The sequence below is a fragment of the Balaenoptera musculus genome, chromosome 7 (genome assembly GCF_009873245.2).
Source record: "Balaenoptera musculus isolate JJ_BM4_2016_0621 chromosome 7, mBalMus1.pri.v3, whole genome shotgun sequence".
Taxonomy (NCBI): Eukaryota; Metazoa; Chordata; class Mammalia; order Artiodactyla; family Balaenopteridae; genus Balaenoptera; species Balaenoptera musculus.
In genome coordinates this window covers 34,620,261-34,645,335 of record NC_045791.1, presented here as the reverse complement: position 1 = coordinate 34,645,335, position 25,075 = coordinate 34,620,261, and positions in this window count along the sequence as shown.

Here is a 25,075-nt window from a genome sequence, read left to right as displayed (position 1 = left end):
ATAGGCAACAGAGAATCAAGCCTGTCCCATCCAGAACAGGCAGGTTCTTCTGCCAGGAGAGGAACCACAAATAGAATTACAATAGCTGGTCTCCTATCTGATGTGACTTGACCCAGGAGCTAGTTAGTTAATCAACAAAGTCAGCTAAAAGTGGAAAGTCATAAAAGAGGATGCATGATAACTTACACAGTTTATTTAAAGGACTTTTTTTTTTTTTTTTAAAGCTTGATGGTATTCACATTGCTTAATTTGTGTCATGCTTTATTTATTTATTTTATTTCTTTATTTATGGCTGTGTTGGGTCTTCGTTTCTGTGCTAGGGCCTTCTCTAGCTGTGGCAAGCGGGGCCACTCTTCTTCGTGGTGCGCTTACACAGTTTATTTAAATGTACTTTAAAACATGTCCATGCACATTCATTATTCGGTATTTTGATATGGGGTCAGGGCATTCGTTAAGTACTGTTCTGCTGATTGGAATACCTGTTTTTCTCTCTTCCATAAACGTTGTCTATAATGCATCTTCCATGATTCCCGGTGTCAGTGTCTTTAAATTAGATTGAGAACTTCAATATAGTTGGAAAGAATTCTGAGAACAAAATCTTTCTATACCTATATGATTTTCTGTAGTTTTATGGTTATAAACCTCCTAAATCCTCACCAGTTTGCCTCTATTGAATCCTTTCAAAATAATAAATTCTTTTTAGATGAGTATTTTGTTGGTTTCTCCCAGTACTTTATTAAATTATGAAATTGCAACAAGTACAATTTTCATAAATAGGTTTCAGAACAGACACAACTGATTTTTTTAAAAAATAAATTTATTTATTTAATTTATTTATTATTTTTGTCTGCGTTGGGTCTTCGTTGCTGCACGTGGCCTTTCTCTAGTTGCAGCGAGTGGGGGCTACTCTAGTTGCGGCGAGTGGGCTTCTCATTGCAGTGGCTTCTCTTGTTGCGGAGCACGGTCTCTAGGTGCGCTGGCTTCAGTAGTTGTGGCTCGTGGGCCCTAGAGCTCAGGCTCAGTAGTTGTGGCACACGGGCTTAGTTGCTCTGTGGCATGTGGGATCTTCCCAGACTAGGGCTCAAACCTGTGTCCCCTGCATGGGCAGGTGGATTCTTAATCACTGTGTCACCAGGGAAGCCCCACAACTGACTCTTGATAAGAGTACAACTCCATGGTTGGGAGCAAAGATGCACACTGCTGAGTAGCCAGTTAGCTGTGAGTGGGAAAAAGGTTTTGCAGAGTTAGCACAAGCTTTGCCTTGAGTGGCCTGAAAGCTGTATTATTAGCAGTTATCTACGTTGTGACAATGAGAAACAACAATCTGGCTTTCTATGGGCAAGGATGAGTAGCTCAGCTCATACTTTTAATATTAAAGTCGTTTCAAGAAAATGTAAAATACAGCACTTACTTGAGCTGGTTTGCCAACTCAAGAGGTATTTGTTTGTGCCAAGAGAAACAGAATTGTATAAAAAGTACTTGTTTGGAGTCAGAAAATCCAGATCCAAGTCTCAGCTCCAGCTCTTCTACTCACTAGCTGAGTGAGCTTGGGCTTCACCTGAACCATGTCAGTGTGCCCACATGGGTGTCTGAAAGTTGCACCCTGAATCAAGATTTAGACTCAGCCCACTGGGGTCCAAAATGATCACTACTATGAGAGGAGATTTTGGAGAAAAGCATCAGTTTAAGAAATTTATTGCAATAGTCAGAGCTCTCAGTTGCAAACAATAGAGATTGAGTGATTAATCAGAAAAAGAGTTTATCAAGAGGATATGGGACAAGTTATAGAATCCTTGGGAGGGCTATAGTGCCAAGCCAGAGGCCAATCTGCCAGAATCAACATCTCAGACTTTGCATCAGAACTGGTCTTCAGCTGCCACCAAGATACAGATGCAAACATTCGTATCACTTCTGCACTAGGAAATTGCTTTTACCACAACCAGTGCTGACCTCACTGTTGTCAAGGACTCAACCTTGTAGCCACTGAGTGTGTGTGTGTGTGTGTGTGTGTGTGTGTGTGTGTGTATGTGTGTGTGTGTCTGGGAGGGAGGGAGAGAGGGAGGGAGGGAGAGAGGGAGGGAGAGAGAGAGAAGGAGAGAGAGAGAGAGAGAGAGAGAGAAAAACGCTCTGTCCTTTCCTGCTCAAGCCCCTAGATCCTAAGTCTAGTCTGGTGTGAATGGATCTCTTTGATTGGTTACAAGCTTGAGCCTAGTTATAGATAATGGTAGGAAAGCAAGTACCTAGAATTTTTATCTTCAGATAGAAATGCACCAAACATAGGAAGGGTTTAGATTCTGAGCTGCTGAATGATACCAAATGTCTGTCTAGGCACAAAACAGCCATGTGGAGGCCACCATGAAGTGCAGGAATGCTGAAAGGATATGTGCCGAAGTGAATATAAAGTGTCCAGAAAAGAGAATCAAGAAGACCACTGTCCTCATTTTGGAAGGAGGCAAGTCACTGAACCCTCCAAAGCTTGAGGGAATTCTATCAAGGTGATAGCTAGAACTTGCAGTATTATAGCTGTTCTCAAGGTAAAGAGAAGAATTGAGATGAGTGTCCAGGTCTTAATTAGCACATTTTAAGGGTGATGAATGAGCGTTTTTCTCTCTGCCTGCTGGAATGGAAATAGGAATAGGAGGTATCCCTAATGGGATAATGGAGCAGTGCTACAGTGCTTTAATTTCCCAATTTTAGTAGGATCTAGGCAGCTGTGATTAACCTGACACATCAAGGAAGGGGTGGTTTCACGGGATGCAGACAGCTGAGCCAACCTGGCACGCCTCCCTTCTGCATCCTTGAGAGCCTCATCAGACAATGGCTTGGTTCCACTTTCGGTGGGGATTCTCTGTCGGGCTTCCAAGGCGAGGTCCCAGTGATGCTGAACGCTGAAGTCTGGGCCAAGATTCCCCTGGTCGTGGTCCTCTATGTGCCCATGGAGGCTGTTTCTAATCCTGTTTTGGAACGGACTGCAGTAGGGAAGATCTCATTCAGAGATAAGCAGCCAGCAGTTATGGCACCCGAGGTTACCTTTGGATTATTGGCCATTTATCTATATGGCAAATATTTGTTGAACACCCACAGTGTTCAAGATGCAGGGTTAGTCCTGTGGGGGTTAGAGAGAGAAGAGGAAAGCACCACCCTGGCCTCAGGAAGGTGAAAGGAAAGGACTAACATATTGCATGGAACACTGACAGGCAGGGATTCATATGTTAGTATAACAGAAAATCATCTCTGTTTGCATCTTGGACTGTCCTGGACTGTGAAAATCATTCCTCCTCAGGGAGCTGGTGATGTCTGAGTGAGCTGATGAACACTGGACCTGCTTGGCACCAGTTTGTGAGGGTAGATGAGGCTCCCAAACCTCAGCTCAGCCTTCTGGAATTAGCTGCAGCCAAATCCCAAATCTCTGGGTATGAATGCCGGATCCACTTGGGACAGCCTGGTTGAGGGGTCTTTTAGTTGCCAGTTTAAGATTAAAATAACACGCTTTATGTTTCAACTTCTGCCAGTCTGACTCCTTTGTGGCTTACTTTGCCTTGTTTGAGCACATGGAGAAATGAGCTCAGGTGGTCAAAAGAATTCTAATGAAGTCGTTTCTACTTCAATTGCTTTGTATCTGAGACTCTCCCCTAAAGAGAGGAACTGTTTTCCCTGGGTCATGCCAACTCTTTTATTGTAAAAACAAGAAAACTCATCCCCTGGCTTTCTCTTCTGGAAAACAAAAGCTTTGATGCCATCGGGACTGATTTTAGACACAGGCCTTAGGATGGGGTACAGATCCTTCAACAGGGAAATTTCTTGAGCAAAAATCTGGGGGGCTTTTATGAAAAAGGTCCAGGCACTGCCTGAGGCAGAGTATGAGTATAGAGTGCTGTGTGTGATGAAAGTCCCGGCTTCTCCCACATGATGCTGTTTACAAGTACCAGTTAATGCTCCTCTAGTTCTTCTCTGTTGAGCACAGCTCTTTTTTTTTTTTTTTTTTAAGTGAGTTTAGCTGGACATAAATCAGGATTTTTTGTTTTTTTTAATCTGGGCCTTGGAAAATGTTAACATCAGTCAACCAATTTGAGAGATTTTCTTTTTTTTTAACTTTTTATTTTACATTGGAGTATAGCCAATTAACAATGTTGTGATAGTTTCAGGTGCACAGCAAAGTGACTCAGCTATACATATACATGCATCCATTCTCCCCCAGACTCCCTTCCCATCCAGGATGCCACATAACGTTGAGAGTTTGAGCACAGTTCTGTGTCCATACATTTGAAACCTATGACAGATTCTATGAGATTGATTCCATTATCATCCCTCTCATATTCAGAGAGGTTAAGCACTTGCTCAAGTTTCACGCATTAAGCGTACGAGCTGTGCATTTACCCCAGGGCTTGTACCGTGAACCACTGTGCCAGACTGGGTTTGGAGGATAGTTTTTCTTGGGAATAAAGGAGACACAACAATTGGACAGTGAATCTCTGCTGCCATGAGCCAGGAATGCTGTTCCATCATGACCCAGATGCATCACCTTTTGGTTCCTTTATACAGAGATTAGCTGCCCTATGTAGTGGGAGAAGAAATGAACGTAAAAGGAATAAGATCCAGCATGTCCTTCCCCTTCTTTCCTACCCTGGTCATTCTCAAATTAGTCTCGAAGTTCCTTGAGGTCAGGGATGATGTCTTATTCAGTTTTGCAACCCTTTATTATCTAGTGCAATGCCTTGGCACACCGTGTGTCATGGGAATACTGAAACTCCCTCCCTGGAGTCCTGCCTACTGTGGAGGGTGAGCCCCTGGGCTGCTATAGAAATATTTGATGGGAAAATACTTTTATTCATATATATGTTCACAAATCTCTAGCACTTTGGGCATCAGTGGTGACACTGATATTTCATGCTAATGATTCGGTGGAATTTACAGTTCTTACAAAAGAAAAAAATGGTGCTTGCTTGCTTGCTTTATGACCTGGTCTGGTGATTCTGTGCTTACGTCAAAGATTCCCAGGACTGTCCTGACATCCTGAGAGCTGAGGTCTGTGATGGGGATGCTATATTCAAATACAGCAGTGGAGCATACATTGGTAAATGAGCTCTTCCTTTCATCTTTCCTAATGGAATGCCAATTTTATGCGGAAAGGGACAATTATGTATCCAGCTACAATTATCACCTTTCTGAACAACTAGAGTTGGTCATTTTTCATAGTGCCAGCTAATGAAATTTAAATTGGGTTTCATGGCAAGCTTTTCAGTTTCTGATACAGGTACTCCCCTTTCTTCCTTACTTTGTTATTCTTTCTACCTGGAATAATGACATGAGGCTGAGGGTGCAGCATCCATCTTTTTACAATGAAGCAATAAGCAGGTGGACAAGATCCAACATGCAAGGGATGGCAGAGTAGGAAGCACAAGTCTGGGTCATTGGCAGCATACTCGAAAAGCCGCAGCAGCCCTGGACTGCTTCAATTCAAATTTCTTATTATGTGAAAAAATAAACCTGTGGTCAAGGCTTCTCTGTAAATCACGTTTTTTGTTACTTTTAGATGAATGTAATCCTTGCTGATCCGGGTGGCATCTTCAGACCTTGAAATTAGCAAAATGTTGCAGATTGAAGTAGAAGCTAACAATAATCATTGCTCAATGCATGGAATTAACTGGCCCAAGCAGCACATTTAACAGGTCTGTTGTAAACATGATTTTTAAATGAGAGAATAGCATGTTTCCAAATGATTTCATCAGGAAGGCTTTAATGTAAAGCACAAGTAGCACACACTAAGTTTTTGAGAATTATAACATGGGCTATAGCTGTCCCATAGTTGACTGACAAAGAATTCCTTATCTATAGAGTAAAGAATTTGTGAATTAACCATTGCTCAGGAGGGGATGGACTTTAGTTCTAAATACCAATACTGGTTATACAGACAGATATATCCATCAGTGGGCAAGGCTGATTCATCTAGTTCCCTTAACTGTGGGCCTGGGAGCAGTATCACCTGGGAAGTTGTAAAAATGCAAATTCCTGGGTCCTATTACAGACCCACTGATTTGGAAATGCCGGGGGACGGGGTCCAGCAATCTGTGTTTTAATAAGACCTCTAGGTGATTCTGATGCAAGCTAAAGGTTGAGAATCCCTGCCTTAGATTAATTTTCATACTTTAGCTTAACTTCCACATATTAGGCTAACTAGGACTGCTCCCTCCCCCCGCACCCAGTTCTAGGGTCATGAACATCTTTCTGATTTCTGACTTGTTCTCCTGGTGACCATCTCCTGAGGGAATATCCTGTGATGGTAAATTAAGAAGTTGGCATTCTGCTTTCTAAATCAGTGTCATGTAAGATGTAGTCCTTTTCTCCCAGGAGCCCTAAAAGAAACCTCTAATATCGTATTTCTAAACCTGAGTTAATCTTTACTAAGAGGAGACTCACTCTGAAGCAACTGACCTTTTTTTATGCATCTTTACTATGACATGAGCACTCAAAGTCATACTAAAGTTTATGTTTTTTAATCTAAAAGGACTTCTCAAAGCTGAAGAAATGGGATTTGCCACTAATAATCCAGAATGTGAACAATTAGCTAATTGACTAGTGGCTCTAAGTAAACAAGAGGAAAAGCATAGAAAATAGGTCCTTCGGGCTAGCTAAGATGATTTGCTGGTTTAAACACTTTACAAAAGTTTAACTCTACAATTAAATTCAGCATACACTCAAAAGGGAAAAAATATTTGGGGGAGCTTTGTTTGTATATTTACTTATACTAAAACCTATCAAAATTAATGACCTATTTCTTCCTTCATTAAAAAGTCCTAAAAATAAAATATCCTTTAAAATAAGTCTGATTTGATTTATTCTGGAAGGGAATGCCTTAAATCTTCCCTTCTTCATGATGAAATTATAATTCTTTGTTCCAGAAGATGAAAGCAGGTACATGCAAAAGAGGAATTTGATGGTAGTACAGCTTCTGTTAGAAAAGAGTAAGTGCCTTAGTGAGATAGATGGTCCATGGAAGTTGGTGAACCTTTTGATTAAGATATTTGACTTTTAGGAAGAAAATTAATTTCTGATTTTGTAATAGGAATTTTCTGGGTGTGTATTTATGGGTATTTATAGGTGTTGTGACGTGTATGGGAATAATATGACTCAGCTTAAAACAGAGAGTAGTGAATACTAATTAATATATATTGAATCCTTATTATAACGTAATCTTCTATAACAGTGTATTTAAGGATCTCTTTAACTGTGGCATATCTGCAAATACATTAGTAAACTTTCATTTTACCCTGTTTCCTGGAATCTGGAATACTGTTATTTTATTGAGGATTCAAAGTGTTTATATCAAAGACTGCAGTCGTGTGTGTCATAAATGATGGACTGGCATTCAGTAGGGCCATGGGTGCCCTTACTATTCCCTTCATTAAATATTTTAACTATTACTACTGAGGAAGCACAACCCTGAGTAGTGTATAGCAGGGAAAGCATGGCCAAGAAAAGTGAGTGAGGGGGTTTGCTCCAGCTTGCCCAGGATCTGGAAATGTTTTCACTATTGGACACGCCTAGTTAGGACACAACATCTTGAAACTGTGCTGGTAGTCTGGATAATGGAAAATGGTGTTTGGAGTAGAGAGAAGATGAAAACATTAAGTGGGAAACATGGGTAGAGATAGACTAAAGATTTAATTTAATAAACACTAGAGAAGGGAAGCAGGGATGTTCAGGGTACCAAGGTAAACCCAGATGGGCATCTCCAGTTGAGATTTTACCCGTCTGCTGGGCCAGATGTACCATCTGCATATATTCCTATTCCCAGGTGTCTTCCTTCATTGCTACACTTCCTATTTTATAGAGACCTTCTGTCAGTTGGTGATATGAGGTTTTAAATCTAATAATAAAACTACCCAGCTATAAAAGAGTTTATGCCACAGGACCTGGTTCCAAGCAGGTTGACTTTGACGTTCAGGCATAAAGGTACTTCTGAATTTACCTTCTTTTGACCTTAAGAAAATAAATACACAGAGAGGAAAAGGCTAAGGTGGTAATTTACTTGACCTCTGTAGACTTGTGCACCGAAGACACATTGACTGGCTTGCTGACCAAGGCAGCTCTACTAGATATCATCTGCAGAACTGCTCTCTGAGCTGGGCTGAACTCTGTGGGTAGTTCTTCCTCTGGCACCTCTCATGACTTAGAAACCAAAGAATAGTCTAACCTCTTATTTGCCAGGGTTCAATGAAAATACCACAGTTCCCTTTTTATCTTGTATAAAAATCAGTTTTCTGAGTGAAAAATTCAGATTCACAATACCAAATGTGTTTTCCAGCGGTTTTCAAACTATGATGTGCAGGGCTTCTCAGGGACTGCAGTAGGGAGTAAGGTGAGCCCCAGTTTGGGGATGGGGCTTGCCACTCTTCCCTGTGGAGCAGTTCTGTCTTTTTCTGCTTTATAACTTTGTTTCCGATATGCTTTTGCTTGATGACAATGTTCCTATGCTAAAAATAATGTGTGAAAATCTTGATGCAACGATTATTTGCTTTACAAAAGTGCCTATAAAGTGATTCAAATAAAGCCTCCTATGATACCTGGAACCACTACTTTTCTCAGATGCTTGCGTTCTTCTGTGAAGTCTGTCTGTGCTGGCCAGGTGTCTCCTCTCACCCCGCCTCCATTATTTTTTTCCTCAAGGGCTCTGCTCCATAGAGATCCACATAATTTAGCCAACTTGAGTGCTCTTACCAAAGTGGGTACACAAGTCTATGAGTTTGGACCTCCAAGTGTGCATACACCGTATGTTCTTTACAGGAGGTTCATGGGCTCCATGCACATCAAAGGTTGTGACCAGATGGAAGGGGGAGGTGCCACCTGATTTCTCAAGTTAAATGTCCTTAGGCCTTAGATCCAAGTCTTCTGGGACACTTACGCACCCACAGTCACACATGCACAAATATACACATGTGTGTGCAACACCCCCCCACCCCATTCCTTCCCCAGCACACACATAATTATTAGCCCCTTTGAATCTTCAGTTGTTTTCTCCCCATTGTGTTTATATCTCTTCAGCTCCCACTTTTCAATTTGTATGCGTGGTGTTAGGATGATGGTTGTCACTACTATGTATAGAGTTAGCTAAAGAGATTAGATTGATAAGCTTCTTTTTCGTGTGGTTCTAATGCAAAGACTTGTAAACTACTCCATCTGTAGTTGATACTGTAGATATATGTAGATGGTATAGATGCTATTTCCAAAGCTTTTCCTGAGCTTTCTATTCTTATTTTGACCCATGTTAATCTCCAGGCTTTTCTTTAGAAGAGACTATTCCACCTTTGACTGCCTGCTACCCTTGTGCCTTTGAGTGAGAAGCTGCAGTGTGGTTCTTTTTTTTTTTTTTTTTTTTAAAGGGAATGCTATTTATTTATTTACTTATTTTATTATTTATGGCTGTGTTGGGTCTTCGTTTCTGTGCGAGGGCTTTCTCTAGTTGGCGGCAAGCGGGGGCCACTCTTCATCACAGTGCGTGGGCCTCTCACTATCGCGGCCTCTCTTGTTGCGGAGCACAGGCTCCAGACGCGCAGGCTCAGTAGTTGTGGCTCACGGGCCCAGTTGCTCTGCGGCATGTGGGATCTTCCCAGACCAGGGCTCGAACCCGTGTCCCCTGCATTGGCAGGCAGACTCTCAACCACTGCGCCACCAGGGAAGCCCTGCAGTGTGTTTCTTTAAATGCTGCCTCTCTTTGCACTTGGGGTTGTCCACTTAAGCCACTGTGTCCTATTGTCCATTCTCCACATCAGAGTTCCATATGCCAGAAAGCACAACTTCTGCTGTCTAGGTCTCTGCCTTTGATTGTTACCTTATGGTGGTGCCTCCTAATCCTGGCATTACAGGCAACTGTCTGGAGAGCTTTTAAAAAATATCAAGGCCTAGTTTCCCACCTCTAAGAATTCTGATTTAACTAGTAGGGTGGGCCTAGGCATTAATAGTTTAAAATAGCTCCCCATGTGATACTAACATGAATCCAAAACTGAGAATCACTGCCTTGTAGTTAGTAGAGCTTTCAGGCCTCCTGCCATCTCTAGAGCTAGAGAGAGCTGTTCTCAAAGTGTGGTCCCCATTCTAGGAGCATCTGCATCACCTGGGAACTTGGTAGAAATATAAATTTTGGGGCCAAGCCCAGACCTACTGAATGAAAACCTCAGGGGTGGGCATAGAGATTTGTTTTAACAAGTCCTCCAGGTGATTCTGATGCAAGTTAAAGTTTGAGAGCCACTGCCCAAACCCACCATTTCCATGGCTTGATTATGTAGTTATGATTGATTATTGATTATGTTGCAGCTCTTAGATGCCACATGTTCTTACGACCTGTTGTTTGCACTGAGCCCTTTGCTTCTAGGCTCCAAGTTCTTATGCTGATTCTTTGTTGCACCACATTGACTTAGAAATCTAAACACTCCTTCTAAGAATCCACTCACACAAAAAGCACTTATGAACATGCAGACTTTACTGAAGATAAGTTGAAGAGTGGCGAGGAGGTATTTGTATTACATACCCCACAAGAAACAAGTTAACAGTGGCCTTTTGGAAATTCCTGTTCTCTCTTTTCAGCTGTGCTGGCCTTTGGGCTGTTCTGACCCTCGCATCCTACAGCGCTCAGCTTCTACCCTTCTCATTAGCTCCTTTGGGTCTTCAGAATATCATCCTTCTGTTGTGTGGATCTCTCATCAGCTCCCACTTGCCAACTTGCATTTACAAACTCATGAAGGCATTGGTAGAACAGAAAGACTGCCCTTTAATTGGATTTACCCTGTCAGACAGCAGTTGTAAATCACACATTTTTTTCCTGTTGTTTCCTCTGCTACATAATCCAAAGCCAAGTGGACTGTCTGAGGCAGATTCAGTTCTCACTGTCGTAGAGGGCGTAAAACATCATCAGAGTGGCTCTGCTCACCGTTTCGACTTGTCACTTGATCCCATACACTAACTGGATCAAGATAATGCCAAATAAATGACTGAAAAAGTGAAAATTCCTATCAGTTGGTTGCTTTGCCTAACTAATACCAAGTCACCAATTTGACTGTTCTTCTTTTATATTTTTCCTTTTCTTATAGAACTGAGTTTTGGGCGGTGAGGGATGGTGTCATGCAGATATAGCTTTTCTTTGTCAGCCTTTAAAATGATGAGCTTGGTCTACTTCATTTCCAAGTGGGTGATAAGAGAAACACAGTACTTCAAAATTAACAAAGATGAGAAAAATTCTTTAACGGAATAGAGCCTCCAAATGCCAAAGGACAACTTGAAATTTGTATTAGACTTCTCTAGAAATAAGAACTGCTAATGAATAAATCAGTTTGGTAGTGATTTTTGAATGTGTCCAAGATGAGGAAGTTTTTACTTTACTTGACGGGGAAATAAAGACAGTGAATAGATTATTCAGTGGACTGCTGATGTGGCTTTACATCCATTCTGGCAGGTGCACTGTGCTCAAATATACATGATAATAGTTTAAATGTAAATAAGGTTAATGAATTTTAATATTCCTCTGAATCATGTATTCATACTTCCATTTGCATAGTGACTTATTTCTCAAGTCCTTTTGTAAATATTGTAATGAAATAAACATAAGAGGCGAGCACAAAGGGGTGCATACAATTAGCTCAGCAGACAGCCCTCCATGAAGGCAAATTGGAATCATATCACAGGATCACAGACGTCAGGGATGGATGAGTCGCATGAGTAAACCAGCTGATCCTTCTTTTCTAGTGGGGAATTATTCTGTTTGGGAGGATTTCAAAAAAGTAGCTTGGTTTAACTTTCTGTGCCTCAAGTCACAAGGTTTCTGAACTTGGCTTCAATAGAATATTTACTGTGCTTCCCTCTGAAGTGGTTGTGGTCCTAGGGATGTGGTGTGAGGGATGAAGGAGAAAAGAGGTGCCTACCCTAGCCACCTTGGGCGTAAACACTGTCAGAGGGGGAGGGCAGCCTCTTGTCACCGGGCACAACCAGGCACCAAAGTTAAGCTGGGAAGCACAGCAGCACAGAGCAAGACTCACTTTCTTTAGCAAAGCTTTCACTTTTTCTACTACCAATTTTGAAAAATAATTTAAAAAAAAAAGGTTACCCTTCTTCCCCCTCACCACTTTTGTCCTGGCAAAGATTAGCCACTCTGATCTTAACTCTTGCTGCTTAAGAAAGGTATTTAAATTTAAGGCAGTTAAGGATGACTTTACCTTTCAGCCTTTTCTTTAGTACCAAACCATTATATACAGGGACAACACTTAAAGTTTCAGCTCTACGTGGAATGCACTGTACTCTCTCACACCTCAGTATCTGTACGTTTGCTACTGCAGGAGAGCAGCATGGATGCTGGGATCATGGTGACAGCTCAGATGCTGGAATCAGGACACCCACATTCAATTCTTGTGTGAAACAGGAATATTAATAGTAGCTACATCATAGGTTTATTGAGTGGGTTAAATGAGTTACCACATGTAAAATGCTTGGAAACATGCCCGGTATTGCTAAGTGCTTAGAAGCTTTAGCTGTCACTAAGTCCTCTGCTTGAAGTGTCCTTTCTCCTCATCTGTAAAACTCTTTTGCACTTGGGTCCAAAGGTTGCTACCCCACTTCCCCAGCTTTCCAGTTCAAGGTAAAGTTAGTTACTTGTTTCCTTGTCACATTTCATGTCTTTTTTTTATTGCATGGTATTTGTCAAGGTGTATTACATTTAGTCCCCAAATATTTCTCCTATTCCCAAGCTATAAATTCCTTGAGGGCTGGACCATATTTTACTCATCTATTTATCATCCCTCAGCACCCAGAACAAGCTCTAGATATAGCACGTGCTTGATATTTATTTATTGCATTGAACATAAGCAATGTATAAGCATTCATTTTTGGGGGAATGAGTCTAGCTGAGGACTTACTGCATCCCAGTATTGCTCTGGATGTGTGTGTGTGTGGATAAAGAGAATGTTTATTTCTCTCTGTTCACTGCAGGAATGAGTCATTTGTGAATGTAATTGTGCTGTAATAAAATGGGCAAGACCAGGGGGATGGAGCCGGAGGACGCTGGAATTCTGCTTTTCATTTAGCAACTGAAGTCCACATTTGTTAGATCTTTGGCTACTCATTTACTTTTGAATAGCCTTTGTGTATTTGGGGAAATTCCCACATTATGAGTCTCAGTGCCCTTTGCACTTGAAATAAATGTGGGATGCTGGGCTTGTGTCTGTGTGAGGCGTTGATTTGCAAGAGCAGGAGGAAACAGGGCAGCGCTGACTTCCATTCTCTGGTTTGCCTGGCTGTTGAGGCAGCTGACTTTCAGGTGTGGCATAGGTGGTAAGAAGTAGTATTTGTACTGGAGGTGGTGGCAGGGACGGTAAAGTCAGGTCCTCAGGTTCCTGGAACCTGAGCCTCTAGTCTCTCTATGATTTTGTAAGTTACCTAATATCCTTTAATAAACCTCCTTTCTGCTTACATTAGCCAGAGGGGATTCTGTTGTTTCCACTAGAAACCCCGACTAATAGAGCTGCTGTTGAACCAACTCCTCTTATGGTAATGATGATAATAATAATGTGATTTGTTTGGAGCTTCGCACTTAAAATCAGAGCAAGAAGTCAGCAGGTCCTTCCATATGTCATGTGACAATGGTTAGTTATGGAAGCAATGTTAAAATGACATAGTACAGTTACTTTAGTGGAGTCTTTAAAAATCTCAGTTTTCTTATTTATAAAGGGCTGGACGATATAGCCTGAAAAATGCCTCCATGTTTGACCAAGAAACATATTCTTTTCTATCATCATTGGAGGTTACAGAGCAGGAGCGTGAGTTAGTGCTTTCCTTTGATGGCTGCCTAGACCTTTGAAAACAAATTGGTTGCAATCAGCAGAGGGAGCTAGAATGAGGAAACTAGAGGGCTGAAATGAAGTGAAGCCAGTGTTTCCAGGGGGAAAATTATCCAACATAAAAGAAGGTCAGGAAGAGTTCACTTAGGATTTTCTGAAGCAGAAAAAGATTGTGAGAAAGTAAAGAGATCAGAAAATTGTTATAAGAGTAATAATAACAGATTAAAAAATAGAGAAGAATTAAAAGATATGATTAACAGCTGTCACTACTTCAATTGACAGAGCTGGTTAATTGCCTGTGTAATCCTAGTATATAATTTCCCACCTAGTATATTTCACTCCTGAGAATCAGAAATGAATTGCCTGTTACTTTTGTTAGGAGGCTGAGGACATGCAATGGTTTTGACTCAGAAGGAGAAACAATGGTAAAAACTAGACTTGTACGTACATATGAAAGGGTCTTTCCTGTTTACAGATTGAAGGCCTTTTAGAGCTGGGATTGAAGACAGGAATGATCTCTCTCTTCTTAAACAGACGCAAAGCTAAGGCTCAGGTAGCTGAACTGACTGGCCCCAAGACCAGTCCTTGGATGGTATGTATTGTGACATAAACATCAGGAAATTCAATATTAGACTCCTTGCTTTATAGCAACTAAACAACCATCACACAAAAGTCCCCACGTCTAAAAAAAACCCTCCTCTTTAAGTGCACGTTCAAATCCCTCTCTTCCCCTTTATTTACTCAATTCCCACCGCATGGAAAAAGACAGTGATCTCCGTGCATATTCTGATCCATTTTAAAGCTTGGGCACCCTTAGATATTTCTTCAAAATATTCTAGTCTGCAAACACTGGCAAAGGAAAGCTTCCCTTCTCTTCCATTTCAAACATACAGATTTTTTTTTTTCAATCTACACTAGAAGACTTATTTTTTCTTTGTGCCTTTGGATTTTTAAAGACTTAATGCATTCTAGGTGGAAAACAAGTTTGTCAGATTCAGACATTTGGCTGAGTCTTTGAGCCAGTGAGGAAAGCCTGTCTAATACTACCCGTTAGCAGGTCCTGTATTGTTGCAATCTATAGGACTAGAATTTCATTTCATTATATTCTTGGTGCTAGTATTACTGTGCTGTAATCCTATCACTGTCATTTGCCACCCATTTCCTTCTGTGGTTTACCTGGATTGCGCAAGTGATCCTTTGGAAATCTTAAAGGAATAGGAAAAGTTATTTAAAAAATTAAAGCATTTTCCTTGGTCATTGCTCAGGCTTTTTCCTGGCTTAAACTCTGATTTTGGCTGTGGAAACTAAAGCTTACTTATTGGTGTAATAAATGATAATTGTGCCTTTTGTTAGGAGGCTGAGGACATGCATACAAGCAATGGTTTTGACTCAGAAGGAGAAACAATGGTAAAAACTAGACTTGTACATACATATGAAAGGGTACATTTCTGTGCCTTTCTATTTGGGTGGGTTTCTTTTATGACCTTTGAAAAAATGGAATATATTTTCTTGGGTGTTGTAGTAATAAAATGATCTTGAAAGCACTTAAGATGTCATATTTAGAAAAATATTTACTTAAGGAAATAAGTCTGCTATAGATGTGGGTAGAATAAAAGGGACACTTGCTCTTATGTGTTACAAGTCTACTAATGTGAAAGAGACCACCTACCTCCAGCGATCCCTTGAAGATGCAATCAGCACAAGGAAGAGTCTATTTGATTTAGACCCTGTAAGGCTTGTTTAGTTGATCCTCTACACTTGTACCAGCCATTTTTTAAAGTGAACCTATTGGTAGTTCCATGATGTTGTTTTCTGAATGTTAAATTTTTCCATTTTACACTATCAGAGTCCTTTGATATCTTTTTAAGCCTTCTAAGAATATTTATATACCACACTGGGAGCTTTGCATCATTACCAGATAGTCAATACCAGTTGATCTTTGTCCTTCAAGGATTTGATATTTGCAGTTTTCAGTGATTTCTCTTGGATCTCAAGGTCCATGATACGTACTTTATATTGCAGTTTTGAAAAGGTGTGAATTGAGGTTGGGTGAAGGATAGTAGGTGACAGCTCAGTATTTGCTTTCCTGTGAGCCTAGATGGCTCCCTGGCTCCTGTATTTTAATATAGTTTTAAAGCTTTGTTTTTCTCTGCTAATTTTCATACACAATAATTGTGTGTGTGTTTGTGTGTGTGAAAATGGTCACTGAGTGAGAGGGTAAAACTTGAGTGATGTGAAGATCTGCCTAAGAAACATGTGGCTCTTGATGAAACATGATTTGGAAGAGAACCAGTAGGTATCAGAAACAATTATGATTTGGGAATTTATGAATATCTGGGTACATGTACTGGTGAGTGTCAAAGGGCTGCTTTACATGCATTTTAAAGAAATCTAGGAGTTGTACCAAAAAAGAGGAAAAAATGTTACTTCCCTGCCAACATAGTCCTCTGTGACTTACCTGAAACATCTCCCAGCTTCATGTTAAATTATTTATTTGTCTTTATGGGCTTGTTCATTTGTTTATGTTGGATATAATGGATATTATAAAACTCAAAGTATTATTAATAGTATTTTCTTTGAAACATAAACTTCATATCACACCATGCTTTATTTACAAAGAAATTTCAGCTTGGGTATGCAAATAGAAAAAGCCAAGTCACTTTACTCAGGAGGATGAATAATATTTTTTTCATAATTTTATACTCTGCTTTTGAGAAATCCTTAGATTCATACATACTAGTCAGGTTTAATGCCCATGATGTGTTTCACAGATTTGTTGGCTAAGCAGTACCTGAAGGGGGAGACCCCTCTAAAGACAGCTGCCCATCATGTCTGGCTGCAAAAGAATGAGAAATGTCATGAGCCCTTCCTGGTCCTCTTTGGTCTGAAGAATGACTTGTAAGGCATCATGCTGGCCTGCATCAATTCCAGGACAAGCATGTATCTAAAACCTAAGAGGGAAGAGGGATTGACACTACAAAGTGCTGACTCAGTTGGTCTGGCAAAAAAATCTATTACACCTCAAATAATTTCTTCTGCAACATAGATGTGGAAAATCCCTACTGTGAAATTCTGTCCTTAGCACATTGGCTTCACAGGATAACAGCTCGTCAGAAGCAGGCGTTGTGGTCAGCTTACTACCTTGGTGGCTTGATCTTAAATTAACTAGATATATCAGTCAGCTGAAAGCTGGCTGGCTGGCTCACAAGCACATATAGAGTATTTACTACTGGGAGGATATGATAAATGAAAGATGGAGGAAAGTAATTTTTATAGATTTTTTTTTAAAGAAAGGAAGCTTAAGCAAAAGTCCTGAAAGATTCTTTTCTTTGTATTTTTTTATTTGTCCTGTGATGTTAATTTTGTCCAGTTATTCAGTTTTTAGGTTTAAAGTTCCCTTGGGCCATTCATTTGTTTATGAAAAAATGAAAATAATTTTATTATTTTTTGCTAAGTCAAGAAGTTAGAGAATAGCCCTCATCACTGAGTTGAAAAACCTTTAAGAGTTATGCATTTTTTTGGTCTCCTTAAACAAATCATAAGCTCTTTGGTGCCACAGATTACATCTATTTGAATCCTCACATCACTTACTAAAGAGTTCTAAAGGGATTTACACTTTAAAATTTTGTACACGTTTCCTTAGAGTTCTTACTAGGCTGTAAAGTTGTATTTATACTATTATTAGAATGATGTAAAAAGGCATAGGAGAAAATAATTTAAGAAAATACCAGAATACTAAGTTGATTATATTAAGATGATAAGATTACGGGTGAGCCGTTTCCTTTTGTCTTTTTCAGTTTTATTATGCTTTTTTTGTACCATCCAATAGTGGAATAATTAATTTATTGAAAATAAAACATCCTTCTGCTTCTGGCTATAATAGAAAACTTGTATCAGATCAATCCTGTCACCAATACACACACACACACACACACACATGCACACACACACACGCACACATATATACACAAATAGCTGTTGAAATCATCAGAAAACAACCAAGACAGCCAGGACTTGAAGAGCCAAGATAGAGAAAAGGGAAACACATTGAAATAACCCTGAAATTCTGTTACTTCCCCACTCTAGGTTTTTGCTGATGTGTAAGCAGGGATGAGAGGCTGGGTAAAAAGTGGAGGCCTAGGGTTTTTGGATTTCTCTTAGAGCTTGGGAGACCAAAAAACCCCCAAACCCTCCCCCAAACAGCCCCCCTGCCCCAGCAAACCAACCAGCCAATCAAACAAAAAAAAACAATGGCGTCAGAACTCCAAGGAACAGTGTCCGTGGTAAATGCCTGAGTTGAGACTGTTGAAAGACTGGACTCTAGGATAAACCAGAAGTAGACCAGCCCTCTCAAAGGCTACAAACTAGTCTCAAAGCATCTCAGCTCCTAATTGGATCTGCCTTTGGTCTAATAGCTTTTGGGAGAAAAATTAAATGCTCTCTGGAGGAAGCTAGTATATCCTTTTTAACTTTTCATATACAATACATGACAATTAAGAGTTAACTAGGATGCCAGGAGACAGGACCACATGACTAAAAACCAAAGGAAAACCAGATAGATCCATGGATCGTCCTGATAGTAGAGCTATTAGATGCAAACTCTAAAATGATATGATTAATGTGCACAAGAACAGGGATGACAAGGTAGACAATTTCTGTAAAAAAAGAATCATGAGAAAACAAAAGAAATACGTTGGACTGGAATTTTCTAAGGTCTCTTTGGCTTCTTACAAAGCTTATCTTGTTATGAATGTTTTTTCTCTTACTAGCCTTCTTTTTTCTTTTTTATGCCTCTGTGATTCTCTACTGTCTCCTTTCTGGTGAGTCATTCATATCCAGAGGCCCACCTCACTTATGAAAATTCTAGTTATATTGAAGCAGGTATTCCCAAACTCCCCCCTTCTCTCCTCCCACCCCCAAGTCATTTCCTATTCTGTGGACTGGAACTTGGAAGCGATATGTAAAGCAAATTCCATTTTATGGCTTACCAACTTGCTTCTTCATCCATGAGAAGTTGCTCTTCAACAGAACAGACTCTGGACAGGTAGTTTTATTCCCAATTCTGTTTCAGTCTCTCTGAATGATCTGGGCCAGACATAACCAAGTCATCAAGTCATGGTTTCCCACTGAGCCCAGATGTAGCCTTAGAATCTTTCTCAGCATCACATTCGAGGCAGCTAATACCAAATGATCAGGGTGGCCTTGAGACAGATTATCTCTAGAAGCTCTTCTGGCTCTAGAACTACACAGTTGTATCCAGTAGTTGGTTTTCAGTTGCTGTTCAGTAAATCTGTGGGTAAGAAGCGTGAGGGATGGGTGAACGGCAGGAAGGGGTGATCCAATTACAATTATTGTTGCATTTGTTTAGCCTAAAATTGTGTCCATACATTCATATTTTCCTGCCCTGAGTGGTACATTTGATAGATGGACCTTGCTGTAGGATGCATTAGTTGCTAAGATAGTTGAAAGCTCTGATTTGGACTTTTTCAATGTGGTGCCTTTTATGGCATTGGACATAGCCAGACTCAGCCTCCCTGTCCCTCAAAGTCGCTCCTCATCAAGCTCTATCAGCCACGATGTCTCCTCTGCCATCTGCAGCCATGCCCTGGTGCTTCCAGTTGATTTACACTAGATCCTTGGAGCAATTCATCTGAATGCTGTAAGTGTCAGAGCATGGCTGTCTGTACATCCAGTGTCAGTAACGATTTCAAGACTCCAGAGAACAGGAGGAGAAAGGCTTTGTTCCACCAGATAGACAAAAGCCTTTTTTCTCTTGACTTAAAAAATTGTGGTAGAATGCATACAACATAAAATTGACCATCTCAGCCATTTTAAAGCGTACAGTTCAGTAGTTAAGTGTATTCATGTTGTTGTGCACCCAGTCTCCAGAACTCTTTTCATCTTTTAAAACTGAAACTCTGCACCCACTAAACAACAACTCCCCACTCCCCCAGCCTCTGGCAGTTGCGTTCTACTTCCTCTCCCTATAAATTTGACTACTCTATGTACCCCATATAAGTAGAATCATAAATTATTATTATTATTGTTATTGTGACTGGCTTAATTCACTTAATATACTGTCCTCAAGATTCATTTGTGTTGTACCATATGTTGGAATTTCCTTCCTTTTTAAGTCCAAATAATATTCCATTGCATGTATATACTACATTTTATTTATTTATCCATTCATCTGTTGGTGAACACTTGGGTTGCTTCTACCTTTTGGCTATTGTGAATAACGCTGCTATGAACATGAGTGTATAAATATGTCTTTGAGACTGTGCTTTCAGTTCTTTTCGGCATGTAATACGTGATCCAGCAATTGTTTGGTAATTCTGTTCTTAATTTTTTGAAGAACCACCATACTGTTTTCCATTGCGACTGCTTCACTTACACTCTCACCAACAATGCAGAAGTGTTCCAATTTCTCCATACTGTCACCAAAACTTGTTATTTTCTGTTTTTTTGTATGGTAGTCATCCTAATGGGTATTAGGTGGTGACAAAAACTTTTTTATTGAAATAATGTCTTCTTGAATTTTAAAATTATTTTTCTGCAACTGTTTGTAACAAATATGTAAGGTGGACAACAGACAAACTCATTACACTGTTGCTAGTCACCAGTCTTTAAAACCTCTACTTTAGTTTCTTTTGAAAATTTCATGTCAGTTATCTGCTAGGTAATAACTGGCCCAGCAATCAGGGGCTTAAATGAACCTAAGGATGGTATTCTGTTTTTACTCAAGCTAGGGCTTCAATGAATTGGTGAACTGTGGCAGGCAAATGGATTAGAGGTCAGAGTAGAATCATTAAACTCTAATATCTCTTCCAAATGCAATTGGTCATATTCAGGGAGATGAGGGTAGTAGTATATTCTTTCAGGCTGTTCTGGAAGATATAGGTCTTTCTGTAACCATAAGGCTAGAGCTTGCCCCAGCCTTCGAAAAAATATTCCATATGCTGAATAAATTAAAAAAGCACATCAACAAGGCTGAATGATCACCATGCTGTAAGACACACATAATTTTTGTATAAAATCATGTGTCTTTTGAATTTTGAGGACTGTAGACATCTAAAAAGGGATATAAAAATGCAGAACTGACTTTTATTTGTTTCAGGACTATTTTAGCATTCAAAAAAGTTTTTTTAACCCCAGAATGTATCATTATTTGCAAAGGATTTTAGCTATTCCTGGAGTCATAGATTGGCTGTATTTTAGAGAGATGAGTCAGGAGGAGGGAGGACTGGCTTGCCACAGCTGGGTTTGTAATCAGGCCTATTGTCCCCTTCTAGGCAGCATGGGAGGTTGGTGCAGGTGTGTACAATGCGCCTTTACCTGCTTTCACCCCTACTGGGACGAGCATCCATTTACTGACTCCAAAGGCTGTGATCACACTCTCCCTTCCAAACATGGTGTTCTGCACAGTTTGGCCTCATACCTGGATAGCTCCACGACCTCCATCAAAATAGGAAGCCAACAAAGTTTACTTGGGGGAATTCTGACTTCTAGTGGCTGTGTTTCCAAGGAAACTTCCTGGGGAAGGCTCAAAGTTTTAAAAATGTGAACGTAGAGAAATAGCCCACAGGCTACCATCAAAATTGATAAGCTTCTTTTTCCTTATTTCTCAGTTCAATTTGGAAAGAAACTTCAATATAGGTTTTTTTTTTAATTGCGGTATAGCTGATTTATAGTGTTATATAAATTTCAGGTGTACACCATAGTGACTCACAATTTTTAAAGGTTATATTCCATTTATAGTTATTATAAAATATTGGCTATATTCCCTGTCCTGTACAATAAATCCTTGTAGCTTATTTGTTTTATATGTAGTAGTTTGTATCTCTTAATCTTCAATATACGTTTTTAAAAGATCTTAATATATGGAACATTTCAAACCTATACGACAAATAGTATAATGGGCTTCCATGTACCTACCATGCAGTTTCATCCACTGTCACCATCTGCCACTGTTATTTCATCTATACTTCTTCCCCCTTCCTGCCCACCACTCAATAATTTTGACAAATGGATAAAGTGGACATCAATTTTTAAAAAAAACTTTGATCAGGGAATTCCCTGGTGGTCCAGTGGTTAGGACTTGGCGCTTTCACTACCGTGGCCCGGGTTCAATCCCTGGTCAGGGAACTGAGATCCCACAAACAAAAACAAAAAAACCTTTGATCAGTGAAACATTGACAATTGCCATTATGGTTCGAGAGGTTTGATCTACATTTTATCTTGGCACTGTTATCTAAAACCATGTGAAAGCAAACTGTTTTGTATGTTATCAGTTGGTATTTAAAGTAAATTGTTTAACCTCGAAGTAGCATCCAGTCCTCTAATCATTCATTCGTTCAATAAACATTTAGTGAGAGCCTACTATGTTCCGAGTAGTTTTCTAGGTGCTGGGTAGACAGTAGTGAACAAAACCACCAGAAACACTTGGCTTAATGAGGCTTATATCCAAATGAGTGTGTGTGTATGTGTGTGTGTTTGAAGCTGCGGTACTGAATAGGGGTATTAGGGTGCGTCTACAGGGAGGAAGCTATCTGAGCAGGGGGTGAGGAGCAAGCCACATGGAAATAGGAACACTGTTAACTGTTCTCGTCAGAGGGAATAGCAAGCACGGGGGCCCAGAGGTGGGTGGGGGCCTGGTTGGGTCGAAGAGCAGCAAGGAGGCCAGGAAGGTAGAGAGGGTTAATGTGGGGGTGGACGAGGGAGAGGGGATTGGAAGATGAGGTCTGAGAGGGAAGAGGAGGGCTGGCAAATATTTAGGGGCACGGACAAGACTTAACGCCTTCCCTGGGAAGCTGAGCGTGAGCAGGGGCATGGTTGGCCAACAGAATAAGACTGAGGCACAAAGCACTGGTCTGATGAAAACAAATGGGACCAAAGACAGACAGTTTATAGTTTTCGTGTAAGCTGAATTTCCTGCAGTAATTTGGACAGTACCCAAATTTTGTTCCCCAAATCTAAAAGGAATGCCAATATCCTGGGCACATTTATTTTTCCACCAAGTTGTTTTATTCAAGTCTTCCTGTCCAACTGGATTGTTTTATATATCCTCCCTTCTTTGCAAGTTCTGCCTGATAGAATTTGCAAAGAACCAAGTTTCCTTAGACAAACCTAATTCCCAATCCCGTTTCCTATTAATGGGTAATGTTTGCCCAGGATCTTCAGTACAGCCTTGATGACTGAGTTATTTAGCTTGTCAGTTTTCTCACAGAGCCCTGAGAGATTATCTGCTGCTCTGAATGACTGTGTAAGTTACTCGAATGCCTTATGCTATACTATATTTATATGGGGGGCCATATTTATTGCATGACTACTCTCTTATAGGAAAAGTTGCTTTGGGAGGTGTCAGACATACTTTAAATGGCTGTATAATCTGCTTTGTTTTACCACTATATTTTCCAAAAAAATCAGATTTTGAAAAGCAGTTGCCTTGCTTCTAGTCAAATACCAGTGCAAAGTGATTATTGATTTTTCAGCTGTGTCCGTGGTGTTTCGATATTGTCTTGGGGCTAAAGCATTTCCTTTCAGGGGTGGTAGGGTGCGTTTATCACACTAAGTGAGGTGCACAAAGAGGGGTGCAGGAGGGGCTCATTATGAGTCGTAATTTTCAATCATTCACATCCCTGTTCAAATTCAATTTAAGCTGGTATAAGTGGGGAGTAACAGTATATGATTAAATTTTAAAAGGGGGAGAAAGATTGGATATCTGTCTATGAGAGGCAGTTGGACATCAGAGGAATGTGGAGACGAAAAGACAAATTTATTCTTAGGTACCCTGCATAAAACTTGCTTAGCAGGTTTTATGTGTTTGCTCATAATATCAATTTTGGGGGGCTTTATTTACCTAAAATTTTAATTGACTGCCTATTATGAACCCATGACGGTAGTGTGTGCTGGAAGAGACAAAAGATTTATAAGTCGTGGTTCTTGCCTATGAAATGATTTTAGAACAATAAAAGATAGCTTTCGTCAACTCACCAAATATTTTTTTGAGCACTTGTGTTGTCAGGCACTATATGAAGAGGTAATGAAGCATTCCTTGATAGGGAATATCTATTAGTTCTTCCTTTGTGTCAATTGTCTCCATGCTCAGAGGTTCTAACCGAATGAAAAGCCCTATAACTTCTGAATTACAGAATAATGCTTTTTAATGACATAGATAAGGGCTTTCTGGGTCAGCAACACAGAAGCAAACAAAAAACAGAGTCAACCTGGTATCTATACCCTGGTTTTACAGTTAACATTTTTGAGCAGATGAAATGACCCCAAACCAAAGGAAACTAATTATAGTCTGATATGCTCTGAGAGAGGCTATATTTTGATGGTATAACTTGGCCTCACAGGACTTTTCAAAAGGTATGAGGAAAGGAGGATGAGTAGAATAAATAGAGTTATGATTTCCATTTGCCACAGTTAGGCTTCTCTGTTAAAAAAAAAATTTAACCAAACTAATCCCCTACCACTTAGTATTTTCAGCCTTTTAAAATAGTCACTAACTTTGATGTTCAGATTGTGGCTAAGCTGGCCTTCTTTCACTAGAAAAAGATAAAGTTGAGTTTTTCTTTCATCTATTCATCCACATACCCTTTCTTAATCATTATTCAAAGAAACTGCTCATGTCACTCTTGGCTGACCCACTAGCCTTGCTAGTGTACCCTGAAGCTGCATAGCCTGCCCACCTGAAGTTTTAGTATCCATGAGTGGAGGAAAAAAGAAAATGCGTGTCACTGTGGATTTGCTGCTAAACTGAGGAGCATGCACAGCCTCTGTGTTTAATCCACGCTGCCAGCTAAGCTTTGACTGCTAGCCTGCCCTGAGTGATGACGAGCCTCATACAGAGAGCTGTGATGTGGCAGGCCCCTCATTAGAAGCAGGAAAACCCAGTGGCTGGATCAACATTGCAGTACTATTATATTTAGCTGGTAGGGGAAAGAAAATAATCGCTTTCTCTCTTTACTGCCTTCTTTGGGCTTTATCCTCATTTAACATTTTGTGGAGTATATTCTGGTTTATATAAAGATAAAACTTACCAGATTTTTTCTTGCAAAAAGTAACATTTCTTCATAGATGATTAAATACAGAAAAGTAGAAGGTGTTGTCCCACCACTGAAAGAAAAACCAATGTGCACACATTTTGCTTTTCACCTAGGTAGAGTTTTAGCCTGTTTGACATAGTTTGATCATACTGCATTTTCACTCAACATAAACATTTTTTCCCTTTTTTTGTTTTGCAGGAGTTT